The sequence below is a fragment of the Podarcis melisellensis genome (assembly GCF_964234715.1).
Source record: "Podarcis melisellensis genome assembly, chromosome: 4".
NCBI lineage: Eukaryota > Metazoa > Chordata > Lepidosauria > Squamata > Lacertidae > Podarcis > Podarcis melisellensis.
In genome coordinates this window covers 86,443,518-86,467,070 of record NC_138531.1, presented here as the reverse complement: position 1 = coordinate 86,467,070, position 23,553 = coordinate 86,443,518, and the positions used below count along the sequence as shown (strand labels likewise).

Here is a 23,553-nt window from a genome sequence, read left to right as displayed (position 1 = left end):
ATAAATGGGGTATGGAAGCCAGGTTTGGTTTTTGCTCATTCTACCTGAGCATTCAGAAATCTCTTGAGCAGAGGACCAAACTCTCCTCTCCTTATTCTACATTTATCTACCAGTGTTGGCACCTCTAATTGTGGGTAAATGAGTTGATATAAACCATTTTATACTCCACCAAGCACTGAAGAAATCATTATTTAGGCTCCTGTTTGCAAAGTGATGAGAGATCTTAGAGCTTAAATAGTTGCATGTAAAAGAAGCTGCTTTATACTGAATCAGACTATTGGTCCATCTAGCTCACTACTGTCTACATTGACTGACAACAGCCCTTCCCATTAACCAGTGACCAGTTATTCTACAGCATAGGCTTCTATATATTACTTGTACAGGAGGGTCAAGGAAACACAAAACAGTTCATTGTGTGAGCTGCCAGTACTACAGAGAAATCTGGTGTTGCGTCCTCAGTCGCTCTTGTTCAATGTCCTTTCACAGGCGCAAAGGCTGGATTAACAGCTGCTTGGGCAGGTGACCTTGATAGATGCATCTAGCAGGAATGTTGGTGCTTGAAGCCTCTGGCTTCCTTTCCTCTTCCTGTAAATGAAATGCTGGGTTGTTCCCAAACAGAGTCTCCAAACCAAGCTTGATCATCGACCCCATGGCTGGTAGTTTGCAGCACATGGAAATGTGATTCCTGGGCTGGATTCCAGGTTGCCTTGTTTGAGATGCCCTGGAGATACAGCTGGCTTATAAACAGGAACCATATTTTTTTCCACTTTAAAAAGGTTCTTATCTCTCTGCCTAAAATTTGCAACCTGTTTGTTCCATGCCTAGGTAGGTGAAGTACAGGAGATGATGATGATGGTGATGATATTAGTATTAATAATAATAGCAGCAGCAAATGTTCCCCAGCACAGTAAGAATTAAGAATGTACGAACATTAGAAAATCCCTGCTGGATTCTCGTCCAAGGCTCATCTGGTCCAGCATTTTGTTCTCACAATGGCCAACCAGATGCTTAGAGCAGTGTTTCCCAACCTTGTGCCTCCAGCTGTTTTGGAACTACAACTCCCATCATCCCTGATTAGCAAGACCAGTGGCAAGGGATGATGGGAATTGTAGTCCAAAAACAGCTGGAGGCACAAGGTTGGGAAACACTGGCTTAGAGCATGCCCATAAGGACCTGAGTGAAACATTCAGACCTGAGTGAAGGGAGAACACAAACCATTGTGGTTAGAAACGACTGATAGCCTTATTCACTGTGAATTTGTCTGATCATCTTCTGATGCCATTTGAGTTGGTAGCCATCGCCAACTCTTGGAGGAACGGTTTCTGCAAAACCAGGCCTTCAGAGGAATGGTTGAAGGAGCTGGGTATGTTTAGCCTGGAAAAGAGAAGAGAGGAGGTATGACAGCCATATTCAGATATCTCAAGGGCTGTCAAATGGAAGATGGAGCAACCTTGTTTTCTCCTGCTGTGGAGGGTAGGACTTGAACCAATGGCTTCAAATTAGAAGAAAGATGATTCTGACTAAAAATCAGGAAGAATTTTCTGGCAGTAAGAAATGTTTGACAGTGGAACAGTCTCCCTCTGGAGGCTGTGGACTCTCCTTCCTTGGAGGTTCTTAAGCAGAGGTTGGATGGCCGTCTGCCATGGAGAGCCAGTGTGGTGTAGTGGTTAAGAGTGGTAGACTCGTAATCTGGTGAACCAGGTTCGATTCCCCGCTCCTCCACATGCAGCTGCTGGGTGACCTTCAGCTAGTCACACTTCCTTGAAGTCTCTTAGCCCCACTCACCTCACAGAGTGTTTGTTGTGGGGGAGGAAGGGAAAGGAGATTGTTAGCCGCTTTGAGATTCCTTCAGGTAGTGATAAAGTGGGATATCAAATCCAAACTCTTCTTCTTCTTTAGCTGAGATTCCTGCATTGCAGGAGGTTGGACTGCATGACCCTTGGGGTCCCTTCCATCTTGACAATTCTAGGATTCCATAGTTTGACTATGTGCAGTGTGAAGGAGCACTTTACTAGCTGAGCACCTAACATTGCTGTTTTAAACAACTCCCAAGCATTTGGACATTCTAAACCAGGGGTTACTCAATGTATGGCTCCCTGTGCATCTTTCATGTGAACACGACTTATCAATGGCTACTAGCCACAATGGCTAGAGAATACAGGGTGTTCGGGTGCAGGGCTTGTTAGGACAGTCTCACACACTGTACCATTAACATTGAAGCTATAATGTCTGCATAGGGAGACTTGCTTCCGAGTAAGCTTGCTTAGACTCAGGCTGTGCAGGTATCGGTTTTATAAGCAAGATCCACAGCTGATTTTTTTGTGGGCTGACCTGAGGGAAGGGCAGGAAATTTAGAAAATTCTTCATGTTGAGGAGATATTGTACTGGAGAGTCGTTATTTATTTTTATTTATTTAGCTGCCTGATCTATAACCCTTCCCTAGGCAGTCTACAAACAAGACAATATTAAAAATACAGCATTCAATAATTAAAATCAGCAATAAGCAAAAAAAAGACCTGGAAAAGGAACACAGAAAACACCCAAACTCCTTTCATAACAGAGGCAGCATAACCAGCTGACGATTCTGATTAAAACCATGCTAAGCCACAACAGCCAAAGGTTAGTTCAAAACACAATTAAAAATTATGAATGGATTTTTTTAAAAAAGGCTTTCATTCCAGCCTCCTCTGAATTTGTTTAAAACTTGTTTGTTCTTCAATAAACTTTAATCTTTGTTGTTGACTTTACAACCTGACTGAGACTCAGTATTTCACCAGAAGAAACCTGGTTGATGGCAGCGGAAGAATAAAGCAGTGGTGTACAAGTCAATAGTCTGTGAAACGACTGGGGACTCTGTATGAGCGCCACAAAGGGCATCTGCAGGAGTGTTTCCAGAGCAGGACAGAGCGAAACACTCAAAAGGGGAGCAGGCTAGTTTCTCATAACAGAACAAGAAAAGTAAGGTTTAGGTGAGACTCAGCAGGGAGAACATTCCACAGCCAGGGTGCCACCACTAGGGAGGCCCTTTCCATTTTGGCCAGAGGGCTGGAGAAGCCAGAGAAGATACCCTGAGATAAAGTTACAGCAGATCCAAACTCCACACTCAGGAACAAGGCTGAACCAGCCTAAAAATATCAGAGGGGGGGACACCTTTAAAATTTGATTACCTTTATGCCAGGTCACGTGATTGAGCTAAACAGAGTTAGGTTCCAACTTAAGCCCTGCCTGCCCAGACTAATAATAATAATAATAATAATAATAATAATAATAATAATAATAATAATAATTTATACCCTGCCCTCCCCAGCCAAGACTGGGCTTAGGGCGGTTAACACCAAATATAAAAACAAATGATTGAAATACAGCTTAAAAAACAAGATTAAAATACAACATTAAAACATGCCCCCTTTTTTTGGACTTATACCAGTCTTGGTCAGACTTGATGGGGTTTGGGAGTTCAATGACCTCTGGAGGGCCCCAGGGACTTTTCAGAAGCATCTGATTACCTTAGGGTTACCATATTTCAAAAAAGTGAAAATCTGGACAAAAAAGTTGTGGATCCAGACAAGAAGGTTGTTGTTTGCTATATCTCAAAAAAAATGCCGAAATCTACCTGTGGCAACCCTTTATTGGCCAGGAACCTGGTCTAGGACTCTTCCTATGTCCTTAGCACTTCTGAGTAGAGTTAGCTAATGTGAAATATAGAAACAAGCTTTTTCTCAGCATATTATCTAAGGAATTTAGGAAGAAACAAGAATTTTGAAAGGACTGGAGAAAGTGATCTGTGGAAAGTAATGATGCAGCTTGTCGGTCATGTGCTATGGGTGTCGTCTGCCTCACCAAACGCTGGATATCCACTTTGCGACAGGTGAAGAAACACTCTCTGAAGTGAGCCCTGGAACCGGGCTTGTCACCCAATATCGTCCATCGTAATCCATAAGGTTGAGCATATTGTTTCTTCATTACAGGCTTTGGCTGTTCAATGGAAGCTGCAGTTGGAAATACTGTATTTGACAAATTGCAACTGACTTATACGCAAGCATCATTAATTGCACAAAAGGCTTTTAAAAAAATAGCGACAAAGGATTGGTCCCCACTGAGTTTCCTTTTTTAATTTTAGTAACAATAGACATTATTATATGTAGCAGCAGGAGGCATGATTATCTCCGAGAGAAGTGTGATTTCCCCTAATTAATGATATCCCTTTCAGTGATACCTTGCTTTTTTAAAAAAACAAACGGCTTGTTTACACAATTGTGATTCAGTGGTTAATATCTTAAGGCTGGTCTGGAAAAGGCTTGGGGGAATGATGGGGGCGTGGCTCTTGTGGGACTCTGTATGGATGGCTAGCAGCCATGACAGTTAGGCTCTGCAATGCTTCTGATCACCAGTTACTGGAAACTACAGCAGGGGAATACTGCTCTTGTGCTTGAGTCCTGCTTGTCACTGGCAGATGTTTGGCCTCTGCATGAGCAGCATGCTGAACTAGATGGGCCACTGCTCTGATCCAGCAAGCTATTCTTCTATTCTTACTTATGAATACACCTCCTTTGAAATTTCCATCAGGAAACACAGGAGAACTTATGTTGAAATCGCTCACTGCTGGTTCCTTGGAAGAGGTTGTGCATCAGTGAAACCTATTCAGGCCAGTGTCGTGGGTAGTCTAGAGACAAGGAATCATACTGTAGTCATAGATTATTTTGCTTCCTACTCCTTAAGTCCCAGTTTTGCCCTTGCAGAACTCAGCAAAGAGGAGCTGAGGTCAAACCTATAATTGGTTGGCTCCATCTGCTATGGGCTTGGGCACCGCCTACCTAGCTTCCACCCTATCAGTTCCAGTGGGCACCAGTCACAACAAGGTGCCCTTTTCGAATATAGCTGGTCCTTGTTTAACTTCCACTAGGCTGTATTGAGGGGTGCGGGTGGTACTGTGGGTTAAACCACAGAGCCTAGGACTTGCCGATCAGAAGGTCGGCGGTTCGAATCCCCGCGACAGGGTGAGCTCCCGTTACTCGGTCCCAGCTCCTGTCAACCTAGCCGTTCGAAAGCACATCAAAGTACAAGTAGATAAACAGGTACCGCTCCGGCAGGAAGGTGAATGTCATTTCCGTGCACTGCTCTGGTTCGCCAGAAGCGGCTTAGTCATGCTGGCCACATGACCTGGAAGCTGTACGCTGGCTCCCTCGACCAATAAAGCGAGATGAGCACGCAGCCCCAGAGTCAGCCATGACTGGACCTAATGGTCAGGGGTCCCTTTACCTTTACCTTTAGGCTGTACTGACTTAGAGAAAATGCTTATCTTATCCCTCTTTCTTATGTATGTGTATATAAGATACATGACAAGTATTTTGCTTGTTAGATGCAGGATTTATTAGATCTTAGGTCCGGGGTTCCCTGAATGGTTAAGTAAAACAGGCTGTAGTTCTGGTGCTGCTCACACAGTGAAACTTCCTTTTCTTCTCCTATCCATGCATGCCTCCCCATTTGCTCCAGCCCCACCCCACCCCAAGCTGCTCCAGGGAGTCAGACAGATTTGATAATGCACAGGGGCAGGAGAGGGGGGAAAGTTCCACAAGTGAAAGTATGTTGCATGAGTTGAATGGCATTCTTGAGTCATTCTTAGAACACACCCACTGAAATCAATGAGTATCTGGTCTCCTTGATTTCAATGCATCTACCCTCTTAGTTTCAGTGGATCTACTCTCTTAGCCCAACCCAATATTCTGTGTATGTTCCTCTCATGAAAATCACTAGCATTAATATGTAAATGAGAGCCAAGTGATTATTCATAATTAGACAGCTTGATGACTGTAAGTAATTGTTGGGTATTCATCAGCACTTTGTAAGATTATATTATCATTAAAGCATATTTACACTGTATTTGAATATGCTTAGTGAAATTTCACTGCGAGTCATTCTCAGTGCTTGTTAGAAGTCAAACATTCGAGGAAGTTCTGTGTTACTGTGACGTTCTAGCTAATTGCTAACCATACTGTACTTTCTTTGAAATAGGGATGGTTGGATCAGTCTATTTCCAGTCAAGGACAAGTTTGCATGTTCATACATCTGTTCCATCCCATTTCCACATCAACCTGCAGTTGTTTTATAATATACATGAAAATTCACATTAAAATATATATTTTTCAAAACAATTTCTTTTATTTCAAAATACGTATTTTCTCTCCACTTACAGAGTTTAAGTTGTTTTTAAACTTTTTTTTTGAATGTCAGGAAGTGTGAAAGCTGGTAGATAATTGAATTTTGACCTGCAGATTCACCTTGGAAGTGCAGATCACTTCAAATCATGTTGAAATTCCAGCAGACTTGCTTCCTCAAGTATCCCAATCTCAAATGACCAAGACCAAATAAACCAAATATGAACTGATTTTCTCTATTTTTTAGAAGCACAAAAGTGAAGCTGGTACTCTTAGGGGTCCATTCCCCTAAATGTTGCAAGAGGCAGGTCTTATTCAGCTGTGTCTGTATACAGCAGTAGGCAGATAAAAACTAATAATAGGAACAAGAGAAGTTGCCTTATACTGAGTCACGCCATTAGTCTATATAGCTCAGTATTGTCTACACAAACTGGTGGTGACTCTTCAGGGTGAAAGAGAGAAGAAATTTCCAACCCTACCTGGAGCTCCCATTATTGAACTTCAGAACTTCTGTATGCAAAGCAGATGTTCTACCCTTCAGCTAGGGCATTTCCCCATTTGAGTCAAACCACTGGTCCATCTAGCTCAGTATTATCATCTGTCTATCACTTAGCATAACAGAATTGTGGAGTTGGAAGGGACCCCAGGGGTCACCGAGTCCAGTCCCCTGCAATACAGGAATCTCAGCTTAAGCACCCATGACAGATGGCCATCCAACCTTTGTTTAAAAAACTTCAAGGAAGGAGAGTCCACAAGGAGAGACCGTTCCACTGTCGAACAGCTTTTACTGTCAGAAAGTTCTTCCTGATGTTTAGTTGAATTCTCCTTTCTTTCAACTTGAAGTCATTGGTTCAAGTCCTACCCTTCAGAGCAGGAGAAAACAAGCTTGTTCCTTCCTCCATTTGTCAGCCCTTAAGATATTTGAAGATGGTTATCATATCTCCTCTCCATCTCCTCTTTTCCAGGCTAAACATACCCAGCTCCATCAACTGTTCCTTATACGCCAAATTGTCTTTTAAGTAGTTTACCACTATAACATCAACCCATAATTAAGATACACAATAACAACAAAACAGCTTCAATTGAAATATGCATTAAAACAAACCATTTAAAAAGTGAAACAACTAAAAACAGTTTAAAAACAGGTAAAGCAAAATCTGAGTTCAGAGGAATGCTTGCCTGAACAGGTGTTTTCAGGAGCTGGACGAATCCCAACATTGGTGGGGCTTTTCATATTTCAGCAGGGAGAGTGTTCCACAATACTGATGCCACCAGTGGAAAAGCCCGCCTCTATGTTACCACAAGCCAATAATCATCCGGCCATGGCAGAACTAACTAGGTTCCAATGGTTAATCAAAGTGCCCATATTTTCAACACAAAGTGGAAGCAGTTGTACTGGGTTTCTGAAAGCAGTTTCCACTTTGGAGATGCTGGGGCCTCACAATTTAACATTCTCCATACAAAATGTTTTCTCCATACTGTTGCTAGAATACATGTACAGCCAGAATAATTAATAGCCAGCCACAAATTTAAGCAAAATTTGCTCATTTACCTCTGTAAAACTTTGATTCCTCCCTGCATTCTTTTTAAAAGAAAACCCCTGCTGCTTTGGCAAATAGATTGTCCCAGTTCCTTTAGCATAATGTACCATATAATAATTCACAGCTGTCTTTCCTTTTACAGTTGCACGCAAAATCTAAAAAAACACGTTTGTACGTTTTTCAAAATGATCAATTAAAATGCGACTATTAAAGCAGGCATTTGGTTGAAAATAGTCTTTGGTCTCATGAAAAGGTTTACAGCTTTCAAACTGCCAACTTATAAAATGAGTTTACTTTGCAACACCAGCACCTTAAAAATATAAGGAAAGGAAGGGGGGGTAGTTCTTTAAACAGTGAAGTGTTGTTCAGAGTGTAATAAATGAGCAGGTGGCAAAGGAAAGCGTGTTGACTGAGTGTAGTGGATTTATACTGAGGCTAACAACGCCTTTTATTGATAATCTCCCACCATCTGTTCTCATGATTTATTCATACTAGGAGACCAAAAAAAGGGGGGGGAGGCAGGTGAGGAAAGGGGATGTAAATAAATGGCAGGGTATATATTAGGAATCAGGTGATTATCCTGATTGTGGAAGCAGGACCCATGCTACAGTTAATGCTAGAGCAATTGCAGTCTTTGATGTGCTGGAATTGCAAAGACCTTCTCCAACCAGATTTGGCCAAATGTGCTTATGTGCATCCACTGACAGCAGGTGTTTCCCTGTAGGGGAAATTCCAAAGGGTAGCTGCTACAATGCTAAAGGTCCAAATCCTATATTGTATGGGCAGTGGCAGCACTAGAAAGCAAAATGCACAGAAAAGACAAGTTACGTCCCATATTAAGATATATGGAAGAAAAATAACAGCATCTGTTAATCACCTGAGTCCAGTAATGGGGGGAGAGCTCCTTGTTCCGGGGGGGGGGCACTTTATCTTGCACTACTGTCACTTATGGAATTGAGATTTTGATAAGATGGTACCTTGCAAGGGGCCCTCTCCTGCAGAGTACAGGGGTACCTCTCCTGCATTTTAGCTGCTATTATCAATCATGTCCGCCATCTTAAAACTGGTGGGCATCACTTTCCCAAACAAGGATCAGAGACATCTGTATGGATTTCATTCCACTGCCCTAGAGGGTTGCCAAGAGCACAATGTCACAAATGGGAAATGCGATACTGCCAAAATGTGGAAGATAGGGCACACAGATTTGCATAAAATCTCGTTATGCTAATTTACATGCATGGAAGAACATTTGGAAATGATTATTATAATTTAACTAGAAATATTCTACATCTCACCATTATGCAGAAGGCTATGACTGGCTCACCCGTGGGCTTGCTCAGTCTGCTGTCCAGGTGCTAAAGATTGATGGGCAATTTCAAGGCCCCTTTAGCTCTCCCTTCTAAGGGTTATTTATCTTTAAACTGGGCTTGGACTGGATAGGCTACAAAAAAGGGATGGCTTCAAAGAGAGGATGCATGACCTCCTATGCCATGCGTGTCTGTGTTCTTTTTCCAAATACTTTGTAGGGGAAGTGACATAGGAAAATAATACAGGCTCACTAATTAAGGCTGCAAGCTTCTTCTTTTTTTACCTGAGAGTGAGGATCATGGCCACAGGGCCCATCACCTCCTGGCAAATAGAAGGGGAAGAAATGGAGGCAGTGAGAGATTTTACTTTCCTGGGCTCCATGATCACTGCAGATGGTGACAGCAGTCACGAAATTAAAAGACGCCTGCTCCTTGGGAGAAAGGCAATGACAAACCTAGACAGCATCTTAAAAAGCAGAGACATCACCTTGCTAACAAAGGTCTGTATAGTTAAAGCCATGGTTTTTCTCACTGTACGGAAGTGAGAGCTGGACCATAAAGAAGGTTGATCGCCGAAGAATTGATGCTTTTGAATTATGGTGTTGGAGGAGACTCTTGAGAGTCCCATGGACTGCAAGAAGATCAAACCTCTCCATTCTGAAGGAAATCAGCCCTGAGTGCTCACTGGAAGGACAGATCCTGAAGCTGAGGCTGCAATACTTTGGCCACCTCATGAGAAGAGAAGACTCCCTGGAAAAGACCCTGATGTTGGGAAAGATGGAGGGCACTAGGAGAAGGGGACGACAGAGGACGAGATGGTTGGACAGTGTTCTCGAAGCTACAAACATGAGTCTGACCAAACTGCGGGAGGCAGTGGAAGACAGGAGTGCCTGGGGTGCTCTAGTCCATGGGATCACGAAGAGTCGGACACGACTAAATGACTAAACAACAGGCCTCATTGCACTCAATGAAATTTACTATTGAGTAAGCATGTATAGGGCTTAATCAGTTACAGTGCAAAAAGGACTCGGGATGCTTGATTGCACCACAATTCCTTTTCATGCTGTGATTTAATCAATGAACATGTGTGCTCGTGCATGCACATTAATAATTTGCAAGGGAAAATGAAGATGTCAACTGACAATTGTGGCAAACAGTGTGCATAGTTTGGCAAAAGGGGACCTGAGTGTGGTGTGTTAACGTGCAGAGGAAACGGGACAGTATCAGAATGGAGGAAATCCACAGTATTGGGATGGAGTTTAAACAAGAACAACTCGGCTTATAATACGCTTCTTGTGGTTACTATTATTTCCCTATTCAACTCTGGGTTTTATCCTTCTCTGATAAATGTTTTGAAACCTACCCAAATTTATGAAAGCCTTCCTTCCTTTGAACCAAGGGATTTAAAATTGGTTTATTCTTAAAGAGCTTTGACACGTATTATAGGAAGCGATTTATAAACAGAGATAAATAAATATGTAAAAATTCCTTTGGAGGGTTGGGGAAAAAACCCAGAACAGATTTAGAGGGTGCACAGCAAGAGGAGAGGGCAGGGAAATTCCATTGCCAAGCCAGAAATCCTTGAATTAGCAGAACTACTTCACTGGATACCACTAGAAATGTTTCAAATTTTGCACCCGTTTTAACACCCAAATCACTGAAGCACCTTGGAGCTCCTCAGAGGTCCCCATTTCAGTTCAGCTTGCTTCAGAGAGATCCCACTTCAGCTTAGGACCATCCCGGAATCTGTTCTAAGCAGTCCATCTTTGGTTCTCAATTTAAATCACAAATTCAATAACTGACAACTTGCTGCCCTTTTATGGCACACAGTATCTGCTTCCTCCCCCTGCCTAATGGTAGAGCTGGCCTTGATGATTTCTAAAATGCTCAAACAAGCAAAAAAACCCTAAGTAGAAACTGCATACACAATCAAAATCCAATAAATCCCATCATTGGTCGTCCCCGTCCCCCGCTCCCTTTTAGTAAAGCTTGTGAAATCAGATACTAATAAATAAGTGTGCAAAAATGAAAGGTTTTTGTGTGGGTAATTTTATTTGTCATCTTCCACATACCAATTTAGAGGGCTGCGGGACTCCTTCATTTTTATTGCTTGAAAATTCCTTAGCCAGAGGCACTGATATCCACAAGCTGCTTCAGCCGCAGTTGGGCTATCATTATTCAACGCACTAGCAGCTCCTTATTTGAATCAATAGGGGGCCAAAGGGTCTTGGCAGGCTTTATTTTTTTAAATATTGATCTTGATGACCAAGCTGGTGCCCTGGAGTCTAACCATTGATTTCTTTCCTTTCTTTCCTTCTTTTTAGAGAGAGAAAGCACTTGCGCTAACGGCCAGATATCTGCTGTTAAATATATCAAGCCTTGTAATTAAAGAAAATGGCAACCTGTCATTTAAACACACACACACACATGACTGGCAAGCCCAGATAATTTCATACACATCTAATAAATGTCTGCACAGCCCTGCTCACAGTTCATAAAAACTTAATTTGTTTTGATTGCTACCTTTTGAGTTCTAGGGTTCCTGGTCTTTGGCTTCATGCTTGTGGAATGCAGGTGTGGGTCTAAAATCTAAGCCTCCAAATCAATGCTATGTGTCATTTTCTTGAGACTTATCCCTGGGTTACTTCATCATTTTAAATAGACTGATACATTCATGAATAGCAGTCAAATGAAATGCACCGGACAATCAAATAAACACTTTGGGTCTTCTGCTGTTCTTTGTTGTTGTTGTTGTTTAGTCGTTTAGTCATGTCCTGCTCTTCGTGACCCCATAGACCAGAGCACACCAGGCACTCCTGTCTTCCACTGCCTCCTGCAGTTTGGCCAGACTCATGTTTGTAGCTTCGAGAACACTGTCCAACCATCTTGTCCTCTGTCGTCCCCTTCTCCTTGTGCCCTCAATCTTTCCGAACATCAGGGTCTTTTCCAGGGAGTCTTCTCTTCTCATGAGGTGGCCAAAGTATTGGAGCCTCAGCTTCATGATCTGTCCTTCCAGTGAGCACTCAGGGCTGATCTCCTTAAGAATGGATAGGTTTGATCTTCTTGCAGTCCATGGGACTCTCAAGAGTTTCCTCCAGCACCATAATTCAAAAGCATCAATTGTTTGGCGATCAGCCTTCTTTATGGTCCAGCTCTCATTTCCATACATCACTACTGGGAAAACCATAGCTTTAACTATACAGACCTTTGTTGGCAAGGTGATGTCTCTGATTTTTAAGATGCTGTCTAGGTTTGTCAATGCTTTTCTCCTAAGAAGCAGGCGTCTTTTAATTTCGTGGCTGCTGTCACCATCTGCAGTGATCATGGAGCCCAAGAAAGTAAAATCTCTCACTGCCTCCACTTCTTCCCCTTCTATCTACTCTGCTGTTCTGTTCAGGGAATAAGTCATGGCGAGTGATGGAAAGGGTTATCCGAGAAACGTATGGGTTGGGTCCTTATGGAGTCCTCTCCCAAAATGGCCTGAGTATTCTGCAGTTTCATTCCTTCTTCAGACACAAAATGAATGGAAACTAGGGCTGTGCACCTGATTTGGCCAAGGCCCGAATCACAAACTGAATCAGGTGGATCCAGGCTTGAGCCAAGTCAGATTGAGACAGTCTTGGATAACTGTTAGCCCCACCCTCTGAATTGGTGGGACAAGATCTGAGTCAGTCTTGCCCCAGATTGGTGGGGAGGAGAGAGATGTTAACAGCCCTAAAAACTGACTCAGCTTGGACTGACCCTTAGCCAATCTCATGCTTTGAGAGGACAATACGTCCAGTGCAGCCATAGCAGCTGCCAAGCATAAAGTCTGAATATGTCTTCCACTCATCACCGTTATTTATGTGGTTACCAGGAGGAAATCGATCAGCTCATTATGACACAGTTTAGAGTCCAAAACTCAGGCAAAGGAAGGAGACTTTGTTAGGATGTATTTGGTGATATTTGAGCTGATTGAAGAACATGCCCATTTGAGATTTAACCATGCATTGCCTGGTTTCAAGTTTCCAATTCATCCTTAATAATGAGAAACATTTTTTAAAAAATAAAGAAGTGGCAATTTTCAAGGTACTGGAGCCTGCAGATAATACCACATTGTAAAAAGCACACAGCTTTGCCATGCAGAATTCAACGCCCAGTTAAGGCTGAGTGATTGTCCATTAGATTTGTTTGTTTGGGGTTCAATTTCCTGGGTTTTTTAAATTGAAGGGCTCATTTGTTATGTGGGCTTAATTGTATATAAACTCTTGGTATTAATATTAAATCAAGCCCACTTTACTGATCGATGAATGGCAATTGAGTTCACCATCATGTTTGCTGCAGGCTAGCCTTCCTTCTCCAACATGGTGCTCTCAAGACATTTTGGGCAACTACTCCTGTTGCAATGTGCCACGATGCAATGTAGGAAAACAACCATTAAGGGACTTCCCTCATTCTGAGCCTCGTGTTTCTGTGAGCCAGCAGACATCCAGAAGAATGCTCCATCTGAAATTAGTAAATCATGATCGCCTGTGTTATCAACTGCCTGAATCTTTCATTTCCATTATGCTACAGCTGCTATCAACCCTAACCAGCACAGCCAACGATTAGGGATGATGTGAATTTTATTCCAGCAACATGTGGAGGGCCAAAGGTTGCATGGACCTGTGCTATGCAGCAATGGGAAGTGTGGTTTTATGTTGGTAGTACAGTGGTACCTGGGGTTAAGAACTTAATTTGTTCCAGAGGTCCGTTCTTAACCTGAAACGGTTCTTAACCTGGAGCACCACTTTAGCTAATGGGGCCTCCCGCTGCTGCCGTGCAGCCAGAGCACGATTTCTGTTCCCATCCTGAAGCAAAGTTCTTAACCTGAAGCACTATTTCTGGGTTAGTGGAGCGTGTAACCTGAAGCGTATGTAACCCGAGGTACCACTGTATGCGGTGTGTAAAGGATTAAAAAGGAGATTGACTTCCACTAATGTTCCTCAGTGGGTTTCTGCCCTCTAATAGATCAGATGTGTGTATGCCAACTTCAGAGCTGGTTCTGATAATCATCTGCTTAATAAAGCAACTGTTCGGCTATCCTTTTGGATTCTGCTGTGTTGGGTGGTTAAATGGAAGGTGTGTAAACACGTGAGTGGAGGCACGAGAGACCCGCTTAAGAATATTACAATTGTAGTGTTCCAGTTTATGTTTGCTTTCAGACCAAATCCAATTACACATGGCAAATTTCGATTATTTATGTTTACTGCTGAGGTTGAGAGAAATCCTTGCAGTACCCACCATAAAATTAAACTTTTTGAACTATTCAGTTCATGAACACTCTATTAAACAGCATTTACAACTACAGAGGTTAAGCCTCGTGGCAGAGGCTTAATCATTTTTTGCACATTAGCACACCATGTTAACAAATAGATTGCATTAAACATGAATTAAAGTCGCTTTTCTTGCAGAAACAAACAAAAAACGCCTGCAAAGCCCTTGAGCAAGTCAGACCATTTTAGTCATCATTAGCATATATATAATATTATTTGTCTTGGTATCAGATGTCTAACTGGTTTACACTTCCTGAAGGGAGGACTGAAATCTGCCTTTTGAAATTTTCCTATTATTGTGGCTATTATTTGCATTTTGCATTGCAAGGTGGCACAAAGACACAAATATAGCTAAACTGGTATATGGATTGGGATATACTTCAGACTCTGCTTATTACGTTAGTGCTCACTCACATGATATATTAAGTGCAGGTAGTTCAACATGGGCTTCACTCCTATACCCGAGCATCCAGAGAACAGAGCACGGAGCATTTCTTGCACTGTAACTAGAGCCTGTGGCAGATTTTGGCCTGTGAACATTTTCAGGGCAAAGGGGAGCTTTGGAGAGTTCCTGGAATGTTGCCAACAAATCTCATAAGCTTGTTTTGCTTGCAGCTATTTACTGCTGCCATTTCCACTTTTTGCTGCTGTTTCACCCTGACCCCACCCAACTTTTTTCTTTCCCCAAGTAATCCACCAACCAGAAACTGAGAACTGAACTCAGTAATGTAACGTCTAGCCTAGTAATGTACATCTAGCTATGTACATTCTGCCTATGCTGATGTCAGAAAGCCACTTCATGCCCTCACTCTGAATGATCTGCCATGGATATAATCAGATTTGGGAACATTTGAAAGCCAATTTAGTGTGAAGGGCAATGCTTTCTGCACTCATTATGAATTGGAAAATCCATCCACTACTTTTAAGGGGAGGGGGAAACCCCGTGTCCAACCCCATGGTTAAAAAAAACGGGGCTGCTTTTGCCAGTTGTGAAAATCCTTGTTAATATTTTTATTTTTTAAAAAAATTCTATACTGCCCTTCACCTGAGAACCACGGGGAGATTTGCAATATAAAAACAGAAAACTACATAACATACTAACGTATAACAACTCCCAAACAGTATTTAAATTGTATGGCCCCAAAATATCCAGACAGTTCAGATCGAGTGAGGCTCTTCTCCAGGGTAATTTGACTGTTTGTTCTTCCTGTTTGTTCTTCCTTTGATCCCTGACATGCAATTTACTCCCGTGGAAAGAAGATGTTGAGCTCCACAAAGAAGCCTAGGCAAGAACAACCTGAAAGGTCTTCATTGGCTCCCAGTATGTTTCCAAGCACAATTCAAAGTGTTGGTGCTGACCTTTAAAGCCCTAAATGGCCTCAGTCCTGTATATCTGAAGGAGCGTCTCCACCCCCATCATTCAGCCCAGACACTGAGGTCCAGTGCCGAGGGCCTTTTGGTGGTTCCCTCCCTGCGAGAAGTGAGGTTACAGGAAACCAGGTAGAGGGCCTTCTCGGTAGTGGCACCTGCCCTCTGGAACGCCTTCCCCAGCAGATGTCAAGGCAATAAGCAACTATTCTACTTTTAAAAGACAACTGAAGTTTTTAATGTCTGACACTGTATTGTTTTTAATATTCAGTTGGTAGCCACCCAGAGTGGCTGGGGAAACCCAGCCAGATGGGTGGGGTATAAATAAATAAATCATCATCATCACCACCATCATCATCTAAGGTAACCAGCCTCATATATCCAGCCTGCTTGAGTCTAATTAATGCACGAAGGGGTTAATGTCAAAGAGTAAGCTGTCCTGCCAGGCTTAGCCTATGTCACTTCCCCCTTGGGAGGAAATGGGCAACCAAGCCTTTTGTTGTACTCAGTCTGCATTTGTATTTGATGTGTGAGGAGCTCGGAGCGGCTCCCTCAAGCTGCATGGCTTTGACCGGCCTTTTTTGCTTCAGACAAGTGGGATTCTTTACGATTCACTAGAAAGGATACCTTTTGAAGGTGTTACACACTATATATCCATGATTTTCTTTGCTGCATCTTTTAACCATGTCAAATCTCTGCTGGGGTTCTCTTGCCAAAGAGAACTTGCTCCCAAACGTAGGTCTTGACATCCAGGATTTCAAACACTAGATGAATCTTGCGGGGAGGTCTGGGAAAGACTTCTTTGAGCAGGGTGCAGTTGGTAAAAATTGCAAGGAAAGACTTACCCAGTCCTCGGCAGACACGGCGTTCAAAACTGTGCATGCATTAAAAGCCACTTTGTTCTGACTTTAAAGACCAAAGAGTCATAGAAGTTGCAGGTGGTCGAGCATCACAATGACCCAGCTTCATATTCATTGGAGGTTCACTTCCTAAAACAAAATCAGCATATTTATTAGCATGCTTCCTAAATGCATTCATGTCGACACTTTATTTGATAGATGGCACAGCTAAAATCATTTGAAAGCTTTTGTGGGGCAGGTGAGGCACTGAGGAGAAAAATCACAGATCTGCTAAGTGTCGGCCATGAATATTCTTTCTGCCCTAATTTATTGCTACTTGTGCACAGTGACTCCCTTAAAAAAAATATTCATGTGAAAGTATTACTATGTTCAGAAGGGCAAGATTGACTTCAAGGAATAATTGTGCCTAATATTTCGATAGGAAGGCATTTACTACATCTGACTTTCTGTTAAAATGCATATGCTGAGAGAGAAAGTTATTTTCTTTGAGTCCTGGAAGAGTCTTGTGGGCAATTTTGAGGCTGCCAATACAATTCCAGTTTTGATGAGATAGTCCTGAAAAGCAAATCACCACTCCCTCCTGATTTTTTACAACAGAATGTGGTGGGTATTTAAAATTTATTGAGAAATAAAATTGAGAGGCCTAACAAAGGATTTTAGATTTCAGTTATGGGGGAATGTTAAGATCTACTTCTGCAAACCTAAGAGTTCCACCAAGCCTGCTGATACCTCTTTTGTGTTTCAGTGATGCTGTGTTACATACATACTAGCAACTGAGTTCCCTGTTAGTCAATATAATGCTGAAAATACCTTAAACATTTGAAGGTTATCCATATTCCCTCAGAGGAACAGAAATGGTTAGGCTCCCCATTTACATATTTCCCCCCTGCTCTTGTGTGCTTCATCCAAGGGAGACAAGAAAGGTGATCATACAGGAATACACCTTTTTAGTGGTGGCCCCTGCCTGTGAAATGCTCTCTTGAAGAAAATGCACCTGACACCATTGTGATCCATTTTTAGGCACCAGGCTAATACATTTTTTTATCTTCTCAGGTCTTTGTTCACTAAGTTGGCAACTGCTGCAGTGCTGCACTTTTAGGGAAGCATGTTACAACTTGTCCCTTCTATTCTGTTATTGTACTCTGTTTTTTTCTGTTTTTATTTGTATGTCTTTTATCTTCTTAAATCACTTTGAGACTTGTTTGTATAAAGCAATTAGCAAAGTGATGGTGGTGGTGAGTCATCGATGGGTCTTTCTTAGGCTGTGTGTGTGTATACTAGAAAACAACATGGGTCTGGTACACTTAATCATAGACAGCATCACAGAAGCATAGAATTGTAAAGTTGGAAGGGACACCGAGGGTCATCTAATCCAAACCCCTGCAATGCAGGAATCTCAGCTGGAATGCAGGAATCTCAGCTGAAGCATCCAGGACAGATGGACATCCAACCTTTGCTTAAAAACCTCCAAGGAAGGAGAGTCCACAACCTACCGAGGGAGACCGTTCCACTGTCAAACAGCTCTTACTGTCAGAAAGTTATTCCTGATGTTTAGCTGGAGTCTCATTTCTTGTAACGTGAAGTGATTGGTTCTGGTCCGACCTTCCAGAGCAGGAGGAAACAAGCTTGTTCCATCTTCCATGTGACAGTCCTTTAGATATTTGAGGGTGGCTATCATATCTCCTCACTTTCCCAGGCTAAACATAGCCAGCTGCTTCAACTGTTCCTCATAAGGCTTGGTTTCCAGACCCTTGATCATCTTGGTCGCTCTCCTCTGCACACATTCCAACTTGTCAACCTCATTGTCAACCCTACCTACCCGCAGACTGTCTCGCCAGAGTGGTGCATGCTCTAGTTATCTCCCGCTTGGACTACTGCAATGCGCTCTACGTGGGGCTACCTTTGAAGGTGACCTGGAAACTGCAATTAATCCAGAATGAGGCACCTAGACTGGTGACTGGGAGTGGCCGCCAGGACCACATAACACCGGTCCTGAGAGGTCTGCATTGGCTCCCAGTACGTTTCCGAGCACAATTCAAAGTGTTGGTGCTGACCTTTAAACCCCCAAACGGCCTCGGTCCTGTATACCTGAAGGAGCGTCTCCACCCCCATCATTCAGCCCAGACACTGAGATCCTGCGCCGAGGGCCTTCTGGCGGTTCCCTCATTGCGAGAAGTGAGGTTACAGGGAACCAGACAGAGGGCCTTCTGGGTAGTGGCACCCGCCCTGTGGAACGCTCTCCCTTCAGATGTGAAGCAAATAAGCAGCTATCCTATCTTTAAAAGACATCTGAAGGCAGCCCTGTTTGGGGAAGTTTTTAATATTTAATGCTGTATTCTTTTTAACACTTGATTGGGAGCTGCCCAGAGTGGCTGGGGAAACTCAGCCAGGTGGGCAGGGTATAAATAATAAACTATTATTATTATTATTATTATTATTATTATTATTATTATTATTATTTTATATTCTTAAATTGTGATGCCCAGAATTGGACACAGTATTTCAGGTGTGGTCTGACCAAGACAGAATAGAGTGGTACTATCACTTCCCTTGATCTGCTCCCTCCTTGCAGCATTTACTCTGTTATCACCAGATTGGGCATTACTTTAATTTTGGGTGAAGCATATTTATTTCACTAATTTATATACCACTTAATACCAGGGTACAATGGAGAAATAAAAAGGATATGATAGAAATACAGCATGATATCAGTTAAAATTAATGACATCATCAGAAATACAACATGATTACTTGCCACGAAATGTGCCATGTCTTTGTGCTTATGGCTTTTTCCGCCAGTGTTATTCCTGTGGCAATAGTACACGTTCCTGTGATAGCTGCATGTATCACATGGTTATCATGCCCCTGTAGCAGCGATCTGTTGGACAGTCCTATGGGCAAAAGCAGCTCAAGCCGAACATTTTCTCTTCTGATTCCCTTCCTTTTCCCTCCACTCTTTTGACTGTATTGTGTTTGTTTGTATGAGGTTTTTGTTTTGCAATGGCAGGCTTAAGGGAGGTGAGAGTCTGACAACATACCGGCTGCACTGGGAGATGTGTGATAGGCAACGGTAACAAGGTTATTCCTTGTTTAGTGTGTAAGTTAAGAGAACAAAATCCCCAACCAGACTGCATGGTGTGCTTGCTGTTACAGATCTCTGTACTGAAGCAGTCAAAGCAAGTTAGACAAGGCAAACTCCATGGACAGATGCAACGCAAATAATCTCCTGCTGTAGAATCACTGAATTGGAGGGCTCCTGTAGCCTTTCTCAACATGTGGATCCCCAGATGTTGTTGAACTACAACTCCCATCACCCCTAGCTAGCAAGGCCAGAGCTCAGGCATGATGGGAGTTGTAGTCCAACAACATCTGGGGACCCACAGGTTGAGAACCGCTGCAGTAGGTCAACTAGTCCAGTGTTTCCCAACCTTTGGTCTCCAGCTGTTTTTGGACTACAACTCCCATCATTCCTAGCTAGCAAGACCAGTGGTCAGGGATGATGGGAATTGTAGTCCATAAACAGCTGGAGACCAAAGGTTGGGAAACACTGAACTAGTCTGCCTCCTGCAGGAAATCTGGAGCAAGTACATTCCTAACAAATAGCTGTCCAAAGTACTGACCTTAGTCCTTCGGGTAACTTGGTCTTGGCTGTTTACGGCTCTATACACTAATAGTTTCAACTTAGCTTGGTAATGAACTGGCAACCAGGGCAGAGCTTCACGCGCCTGATCCAAAGAATCAGAAAACTGTAGAATTGGAACAGACCTCAAGCAGCATCTATAACTCAAGAGTCATCTACAGTGCAAGCGTGTTTAGGCCAAAAGCACTAGCTGCAACCATCTGCACTTGATGCAATTTCAGAAGATCCTGCTGGATCAGGCCAATGGCCCATTTAATCTAGCAACCCATTCCCACAGTGGCCAACCAGATGCCTGAGGGAAACCTGGAAGTAATAGTCGAGCACAAAGCACTCTTCCCTCCTAAGTAACTGATACTCAGAAGCATTGCCTGTGAAGGCAGAGCACAGCCAATGTGGCTAGAAGCCACTGATAGCCCTCCATTCCATGAATTTGTCTAATCCTCTTTTAAGCTGGCAGTCATCACTGCCTCCTGGGGGAGCGAAACCAAACAATTTCCAAACCAATCTCAAGGGCAGTCCCACCTGGAGCATATTGCAGCCATCCAGTCTAGAGGTTAAGGATGTTGCTGCTTTGACATCTTGCCACAATCTGTTTTAGCTGTTTTTGGTACAGTGGTACCTCAGGTTACAGATGCTTCAGGTTACAGACACTTCAGGTTACAGACTCTGCTAACCCAGAAATAGTACCTCAGGTTAATAATAATAATAATAATAATAATAATGAATTTTGCTTCAGGATGAGAACAGAAATTGTGCTCCGGCGGCCTGGCGGCAGCGGGAGACCCCATTAGCTAAAGTGGTACCTCAGGTTAAGAACAGTTTCAGGTTAAGAATGGACCTCCAGAACGAATTACGTTCGTAACCCGAGGTACCACTGTATTGTGTTTTTAAAGTGTTGCAATGTGTCTTGGCACATTGTGGTGAAAGGCAAGTAAAAGAAATCAAATTATTATTATTATTGCTATTAATAACCACAACACACACACACACACACACAGAGAGAGAGAGAGAGAGAGAGAGTAATTAAAAGACTACAATACCAGGTAAAAAACAAAATCTTCTCAAAGCATAGAATCATAAAACTTCAGAGTTTGAAGAGACCAAAAGGATCATTTACTCCAAAATGTAAACCATAGTAATATACTATGAAAACATCTTAAGAGTTACGGGACATGACTGCTGTGTGTCCACTAAGTACCTATCTGTAAGGTAGATGGGGGATCAAGAAGAAGTATGTCAGCAGCCATCTGGACCCCATTCCCCTCCATAATATGCAGATAGATATATCTATCTATAGATATATAAATATAGACATAACCTCTTAAAAAACCTACCCTGCTTGTTCTGTGCCACATTTCCTCCTTTAAATTCTGAAACACTCCTTTCTCTCTTTCTTTTATCCTTTCCCCCAATTTTGTTTCAGAATCCCTTCTTTTTTCTTCTTCCTGAAATCTATTTTATTTGGGAACTAAATAAACATACCTCCATAAAAATAATTGCCTCAACATTATTAGTTCCCCAGTGCAGTCCAGTGACCATGCACAATCTGTGGTCATTCCATTTATTAATAATAATAATAATAATAATAATAATGTATTAATCATAAAGAAATAAGAATAAAGATGTTCACCCCACCACCGAGACCATTCCATTGTAATTATCTAACCTCCCAAAATTCCAACACCTCTTGTGATGGTTTGACCCCTTTCTGTTTTAACAGTACAAACTCTACAAACACCTTCCACAGAATTCCTTCTTTTGTCTTCCTTTCCTCACCCCAACCTCCACTCCTCTGACCATTCCTATTGTGTCAGTCAATTTTACACTGTATTCCTGCAGGCAGGAAAATGGCCTTTTATAAATTTATCGTACAGCGTGCCTAGTAATTTGGGTGCTTTATAAATAAAATAGGATGGTGATAAATTCCTAAGGTGGAACCAGTTCAGTGAGGGATTATGAGCCCAATTCAGCACCTCAGAAAAGCTTCACATTCCCCTCTTTTTTAAAGTACTGTAATACCTAGAGTTCAACTCATTATGATTTTCTAATACATTAACTGGGTTACTTGGGGAACCCAGCTGAGAACGAATCTCATTAGAAGAGTGATCCTGTAGAGCTGGTAGCCTATCAGTTGGAAAGAGTTCCTTCCTGAACATGCAACAAAGTGTGTTGATGTTCCTTCCATTTCAAATTGCATCGGGGGTTGCTCACAGATTTCTCTTCAAATGAAAGTGCTGTGGTTGTCCTTAATGGCCAGGGAAAGGCTGATACCCATTTGGCCTGGATATCTAGTTACATTTACAAAATTAGGGAGTGGAGAAGAAACAGTAATGTCACAATGGTATAGTTGTAATCTTTGGTATTATCTGTTTTTAGCCAGTAAGTGGTCCCTATTTATCTACTTGCACCCGGGGGTGCTTTTGAACTGCTAGGTTGGCAGGCGCTGGGACCGAGCAGCGGGAGCGCACCCCTCCGCGGGGATTCGAACCGCCGACCTTTCGATCAGCAAGCCCTAGGCACTGAGGCTTTTACCCACAGCGCCACCCGTGTCCCTATATGTATATATATATGTGTGTGTGTGTGTATATATATATATATAGTATATGTACAACTCTTATTATCCCTGAACTGCAGTGGTACCTCGTGTTAAGTACTTAATTCATTCTGGAGGTCTGTTCTTAACCTGAAACTGTTCTTAACCTGAAGCACCACTTTAGCTAATGGGGCCTCCTGCTGCCACGCCACTGGAGCACAATTTCTGTTCTCATCCTGAAGCAAAGTTCGTAACCTGAGGTACTATTTCTGGGTTAGCGGAGTCTGTAACCTGAAGCATCTGTAACCTGAAGTGTATGTAACCCGAGGTACCACTGTATTGGCCATGCTGGGACTAACAGGGAGCTGGACTCCAACAGCATTTATTTATTTGCAAAACAACAACAACCACCCAGTATTGCCATGTCATAAAATATCAGGGCAGTTGGCATCATTAAAGCATTTTTTTAAAAGTTGACTGGCCAATAAAATGAAACAGTTGGGAAGACCTGTTGACACCAAAAGGTCTTCAAGAAAGTCAAAAGTGAGGGTGCCTGCTGGATCTCTGCTGGAAAAGAGGGCTTCGCACAAAAGTCTGACTTCTAGTGGATGCTAGTTGGGCCTCTAACGTGCAGAGAAACTCACAGTGCTCCTCCAGATTATATTGGTGAGCGAGCTCAGATATAAGAGTTCAAGTGGTCCTTAAGGTATCCTGGACACAAGCTCTCCGGGGCTTCAGGAGAGCAGTAGGTTTTCCCACCCCTAACTTTGCCGGAAGTTGGGGGGGGGGGAATTGTCCAGTAGCACCTTAGAGTCCTGCCCACCTAGCAGTTTGAAAGCACACCAGTGCAAGTAG

The 23,553-nt window shown here is 42.6% G+C and overlaps 1 protein-coding gene across 3 annotated transcripts in view; it reads left to right on the top strand.

The window, feature by feature from the left end:
- The window catches only part of CNTN5 (contactin 5), a 650,966-nt gene that overhangs the window by 183,913 nt on the left and 443,500 nt on the right, over positions 1-23,553 (top strand). The window lies entirely within an intron of this gene.